We start from the raw sequence: 5,926 nt of genomic DNA, 5'->3' as shown, positions 1-5,926 counted from the left end.
TAACAGAGATATTGGATCATGATAGGAAACCATGCCCCACGTGAAGGTCTCCTGCTAACACTCTTCAATCACAAACTCTGCTCCAATAGGGGGATGATAGTGAGCTCTCAGAAAGCTGGTTTCTGACCAAACCATTTATTTCCTAAATGTACCAGCTAGTTGGTGGCAGTTCTACAATACATGTTACTTCATCTTTAATATTCTTTTCTTTTTTTTGGCGGTGCCACACAGCATGTGGGATCTTAGTTTCCCTACCGGGGATCGAACCCATGCCCCCTGCAGTGGAAGCACAGTCTTAACCACTGGACCACCAGGGAAGTCCCTCATCTTTAATATTATTATATTTAATGTTGACTCCTTATAGATCTAGAACTCTTCAGATTTAAAACCACTCCTTATATCTCTTTATAAGCACCCAAATGCCCAGCACAGTGGTTGATCAGAAGGGGTTTGATAAACATTTGCTGAGTTGATTGATAACCCCTTAGCATTGTTTCTACTGACATCTGTCTTACAGTCTTCAGACATCTGAATGGATTTAGAGACATATGTGTCTCAGAATCTGTATTTCTGAGGATATTCAAGATAAAGCCACCATCTCCCCAGGCTTCAGCCCAGAAGCATCTTTTCAGACAGAAAATCTTTCAATTATGTATTTTTAAGCTGTTACCTGTTGGAGTTAAGGCATGAAGGAAATATTAAAATAACATTTAGTACTGCCACTGAATCCTCACATGTGTTCACCGTGGAACAGAAACACCAGCTCCATCCTGGCGTCCCAGCAGGTTTCAGAACCTTGGATAGGGCCAATGCCCAACTTGGTTTGGGAAGCTCTTCAGTCTTGGAGGGAGTTGCTAAGGAAGAGTCCACCTGGTGAGGTGAGGGGGAAACAGAGGAATGAAGTCGGCAGGTGAGGGACAGGAATATGAGAGAGAGATGGGAGGACAGAAAGGGTTGTGGGGGAGGAGTGTCTAAAGGCCACCACCCGGGGAAACTTGTGTCACACATGCTTTGGATGGCTTGTTCTTTTTTTTTTTTTCGATTAAAGATCTGATTTATTCAAGCATCTGAAAACATTCTACAATGAAACCTATTAGATGCTGCTTATACTGTGCTAGGGACCATGCACATACTGCCATACTGTTTTCAGAAGACTTGAAATGCCAGTGATTGATAGTTTAAAAACTGTACACCTGATGGAGAAGGAAGACAATTTAATGCTTCATCCGGATCCAGAGGTGCACAAATGAAAGGACAGCTCCAATCGGCAAACGGGTGTTTCATGATCGTATCCAAGAAGAATCGACTGGTGATGGACAATTCAGAAATGCTTCCCCAAAAGGTGTATGGTTCCTTAAAAAGTTTCAGGTCACAACCCTTGCAGAAAACACTGACGCCCAACACACTGATTCTTGGTCCAGGAAACCTTCCAGGTTCTGCGTGGCTGGGTGCCCCTCATAATCCTGCTTCCGTGGTGTAACTAAGAGGGTCCTTTGGACCGGACAGGGCGCAGGTGGGGACTGTGCACCAACAGTCATAGTGGATGGCAGTGTAAAAGGTGATCCAAATGACCATGAACAAGGCGAATGATGTCATAAACCCTTCCTTTGTGAGCTCCAACGTGCTGCCGTATTTTTTGCGGTACGCGGGCCTCTCACTGTTGTGGCCTCTCCCGTTGCGGAGCACAGGCTCCGGACGCACAGGCTCAGCGGCCACGGCTCACGGGCCCAGCCGCTCCGCGGCATGTGGGATCTTCCCGGACCGGGGCACGAACCCGCGTCCGCTGCATCGGCAGGCGGACTCTCAAGCGCTGCGCCACCAGGGAAGCCCTACCATACTCTTCCTCATCGATCTGTAGGTAGTTGCTGAAGTAGAGGGTACAGGACACCGGCGCTGGTCAGGCAGAGTCCTGCTCGTCCCAAGAAACCTCGCAATGGTAACTCGCCCCGGATGACACATAGGCCCAAAGCAATGATCTGTCGGACCAGTAGATCACACCTAAAATTTCATCCGTGTCCTCCCGGGCCGCGTTGCCCCGCAGCACCTTGCTCCAGACAGAGACTTTGAGGGCCCCGTTGGCCAGCTGCGGCTGAGAGGTCGCCTCCTTCCGCCGCGCCGCGCGGGCCGGGCCTGGGGCGCGCGGGCGGATCGAAAACAGGTCCGGGTCTGGGGTCGCGGGTCCCGGCGCACGGGGCGGGGCGGCGGCAGCGACAGGCTCAGCGGATCGGTTCGGCGGCGCGCATGCGGCTGCCCACACTTAACCTAACACTCCGGCTCTGCCGGCTCTGTCGAGACCAGGAGCACGCAGGTCAGAGCAACCCTGGATGGCTTGTTCTCGAGTACCAGGAGACAACTTGCCTGAGGTCAGGGATCCATCCACATTTGGGCAGATTTTCTCCACTGTCACTACCTACGCTCCTTGGTGGCCATCTCACTCACACTCAGGCCCTACAGGGTCCCGTACACTAAACCCAAAACGTACACTGACTGAGCCATTGTGACGTGTGGTCTGCGTTCCGACGCACGCCAGACCCTTATTACAGGAAGGAAAAGAAAGAGGACAGAGAAGAAATGTTAGCTCCCAACACCGGGCAGAAAGAATTTGTTAAACAAACAAACGAACCTATTTCCCCTCTTCATTACCCGCTTCCGGCAGTGATACGAACCTAGCTTCCCTTCCTGCAACCTCATTGCTTCTGGGACCTGGACCCTGTGCTCCGTTCACGGCTGCCAATTGCTCGGCTGGGTCTCGTTTTACCTCCGGCTTTTCCTCTCTGAACATATGTGCACACACATTTATTATTTATGTACTTTTGTTTGGCGATCCAACTGCAGTTTACTTTAATTAGAAAGTAGCCTCCGGCTAAGCATAATATACATTTGTTTTGTTTGACTACTTTTGAAAACAAAAACCCACCTAAGATCCCCCGTAGCTAATTAGCTTGACAAGACTTGCTTGATAACAAAGACAGTGAAATGTTTCAAATGCCTCCACCCAGCTTGGCAAGAAGGAGGCGGAGGGGATGCCTTCCAGCTCTGTTGGCCCAGGTGTGGAGAAAGATGGATAACCTGAGGCTCAGAAGTTCCTGTGCCCTTCCGAGGACAGGGGTGTCCACCCTGAAACCATGAGAGCTGACTGCTCAGCCCCCTCCTGCGACCCTTCCTTCTGATAGGCTCTGCTTCTGCTGAGCTGTGGACATCCACAGCCACAGTCCGAGGGGCATGGCTTAGCCTGCAGAGACAGAGCCCTGGTGCCTGCACCTCTCCTCCTGGCTCCTGCAGAGACAGAAAATATGCACCACGAGAGGCAAAGGTAACTCTGCTCCAGCCCCAGAAGTGCCCCCAGTCCCTGAATTATTTACAGGGACATGTGATTAGATAATTCCTGCCATCACGTCCCTACCATCCCTGCTGCTGGCTGATCAGTCCCAGGTGGTTACAGGTAATTAGGGAAGTCTTCACCAGGGAGGTCTATTTACTGTCACAGATGATTCATAAATTAATACTTCATCCTCAAATCTAAATCATTAAAATAAAAATCTAAATTTGACTACATCCAATTAAGATAATAATAATCTTACCTTGGAGTTATCTCATGCCTTATCCCGGCTAAGCCTCCAAGTCTTTCTGTGTTATTTCTTCTTATATTCCTAAAAAATTCCAACTAGAGAAAAAGGGTCAGGAATTATTCTGCCCATTTTGCAGATGGATAACCTGAGGCTCAGAAGTTCCTGTGCCCTTCCGAGGACAGGGGTGTCCACCCTGAAACCATGAGAGCTGGTTGCTCAGCCCCCTCCTGCGACCCTTCCTTCTGATAGGCTCTGCTTCTCCTGAGCTGTGGACATCCACAGCCAAGGCTCTGCCTGGTGCTCATGGGTTGCGATGTGATTTCATCTGAAGTCCGCTCACCCACGTTCTTTGCCATCCAAGAGAAGGACATCTCCACTCTTCCAGCTGGTTAAGCCAAAGCCTTGAACTGTGCGTGCAATCTTTCAGAAAATCCTCATGGTTCTACCTTTAGAATAGCTTTACCACCCAGCCGCCTCCCTGCCCCACGTGGCAATTCTCATACAGGACCATCACCTCTTGTCTGGATCCTGCATGAGGTCCACCAGCTTCTGCTTCCACCGAGACCCCTGCAGTCGGCTCCCCACGCAGCAGCCTGGGGGTCCCTTGCCCCCATATGTCAGACCATGTCCCCCTCTGCTCAAACCCTCCAGGGTCTCCACCTGTGCTGTGCTGTCCAAAATGGTAGTCACAGGCACGTGTGCTGCTGAGAAATTAAAATGGGGCTGTGCGACTGAGGAACTCAATTTGCATATTACGTAATGTAACTGATTTAAATTTACATAGTGGCCCGTGCTCCATGTTGTAGAGTGAAGATCTAGGCCCTGCCCACCTCTCCATCTCCCTCTTCCTCTGCTCCTGGCCACCCACCCGTCTATCCACCAAACACATCACTGTGCCTCTCTGGGCCTCAGTGTCTCCACGTGACCAACGGGGGAGCAGTTCTACTTCCACATCCTCACAGGGAACGCTGGAAGAGTGACATGTCCTTACACACAAGTAGGGAAGCTGTGCAGCCACCGGGGTGACAGGACGGATAGTCTGCAAAGTGGCAGCTCAGTCCAGCCTTCTTCCCACCCCCTTCCTGCTGCGAATCCCAGCATCCCCCACACTCCCCTGGGCTCTGTGTCCCCCCCACTTCCATTCTGAGTGCCCAGCTTAGTCTGTGAGCTCCCACATGGTGAGTGGGAGGGTGAGGGCCCTGGAGCAGCTGGCCTGTGTGCAAATCCCAGCTCTGTCCATGCGCCAGGTGCCCTCGGGAGGGACACTTAACCTCTCTGGGCCTCAGTTTCCTGAGGACTCTCCTGGCGGGTCCCCTCATGGTGTCCTCTGGCCCCATCACGGTGGCCCCTCCCCATATCCCCCACTGCATCACAGTGACACCTCCTCATGTCCTCAGGACACATCACAGTGACGTCAGCATCACCAAGACGTGTAACGGGCAGTGCAGCTGCAGCCACCTGTGTGTGAAATGACAGCTCTCGCCTCTCCGGACGGTCGGGGAGTTTATTCTGGGCAGGGGAGAGCAGGCAGAGGCCACACTGAAAGGTTCTGTGGCACATCCAGGGATGTGGCTCTCCCCGGGGCGGTCCTGCCCCAGCCTGCGACCGCCCCAGCCTGCGGGCTGACAGGAGCTCAGGGCCGCCCTCGTCCTCACGCATTCCTGCCTCTTTCTGCTTCTGTTTTCTGCTCCCCGCTCCGCCTTCCCTGGGACCCACCTCCCTGCTCTGAGACGCTGCAGCTGTAAACGCCAGATGCACGAACGGGCCTGGGGACCAGTCTAGCCCGTGTCAGCGCATTTTCCACTGAGACCTCCCTGACTCGTGTTACCTGGGCCACGGGGACGATTTGAAAACACTTTCTGTTCAGTTTTGAGGCCGGCTGTTCTAATTCCAGATCCCCATGTAAGTTCACAGGTGTTTTTTCTTTGCCTTTTGGTGGAAGCATCGGAGCAATTTCCTCTCTGCGTGTTTCCCTCACCCGCCGGGCAGGTTTACACACCGAATATAAACCGTGAGCGTACAAGTCAGGAGTCTGCCTGTCAGGAACAGCCTCTCAAACTGGAGCCGTGGGGTTTAACAGAGGAGAGAGGCCTGGGGAACCACGGGCCATCACAGTTAGAATTGAATTCCCTTCTGGCACCGGACCCACCTCTGCGCCCTGCACCCCGCAGGGACAGGGAAGGCGGGGAAACCCGAGTTTCCCGCACGTGTGGACCCCGCGTTCCCCGGCTCCGGACAGGTCCTCGGTGGGCATCTCTGCCCGGACCCGGTGGCCATCCGCTGTGTCCCGCACGAGCCCCTCCCGGCGTCCCCGGCCGTGCTCAGTTGCACGTGGAGGGATCGGCAGGTCAGGGCCT

The 5,926-nt window shown here is 53.0% G+C and overlaps 1 pseudogene; it reads right to left on the bottom strand.

Moving 5' to 3' along the window:
• Nucleotides 1-1,455: 1,455 nt before the first annotated feature.
• LOC136132662 (GEL complex subunit OPTI pseudogene) lies at nucleotides 1,456-2,430 on the bottom strand (annotated as a pseudogene).
• Between the last annotated feature and the right edge of the window lie 3,496 nt (nucleotides 2,431-5,926).

The sequence above is a fragment of the Phocoena phocoena genome, chromosome 13 (assembly GCF_963924675.1).
Source record: "Phocoena phocoena chromosome 13, mPhoPho1.1, whole genome shotgun sequence".
Classification (NCBI taxonomy): Eukaryota; Metazoa; Chordata; class Mammalia; order Artiodactyla; family Phocoenidae; genus Phocoena; species Phocoena phocoena.
The sequence above is the reverse complement of the archived record's forward strand: the minus strand, read 5'-3'. Positions and strand labels throughout refer to the sequence as shown.